This window comes from Sinocyclocheilus rhinocerous, unplaced genomic scaffold (genome assembly GCF_001515625.1).
Source record: "Sinocyclocheilus rhinocerous isolate Xijiao unplaced genomic scaffold, SAMN03320098_v1.1 scaffold404, whole genome shotgun sequence".
Classification (NCBI taxonomy): domain Eukaryota; kingdom Metazoa; phylum Chordata; class Actinopteri; order Cypriniformes; family Cyprinidae; genus Sinocyclocheilus; species Sinocyclocheilus rhinocerous.
Window position 1 is genome coordinate 33,650 of NW_015628680.1, and position 389 is coordinate 34,038.

Sequence of the window (389 nt, forward strand, 5' to 3'; positions counted from 1 at the left end):
CATGTAATTATGCATAATTTATTGTTATTATAATAGTAAGTACATGTAACGTGTAACAGGGACACCTTAAAATAAAGTGTTACCAAAACACGCTTGATATTTTTGTCAAGCGTGAACCACGCGTCTTGCTGTCACGCAGCTCGGCGCTCACTGACGCGCGTGACGCGCAGGAATTCGCGCGCCTGTGACGCCGCGCGTGACACACACACACATACTCACACACACTTACACACACACACACACACACAAACAAACAGACACACACACACATATCAGGGCTCGACGCTTACTTTTCTTTTTAGGAGCACTTAAAACTTACAAAATTTTGGAGCACGTTCAAAATTTTAGGAGCACCTTCTAATCAATAATCCAAAATGTTATCAAAAAGT

General features: G+C 41.9%; 1 pseudogene; it reads left to right on the top strand.

Moving 5' to 3' along the window:
• LOC107737958 (kinesin-like protein KIF1C) overlaps positions 1-389 on the top strand; it is a 29,470-nt pseudogene that overhangs the window by 14,153 nt on the left and 14,928 nt on the right.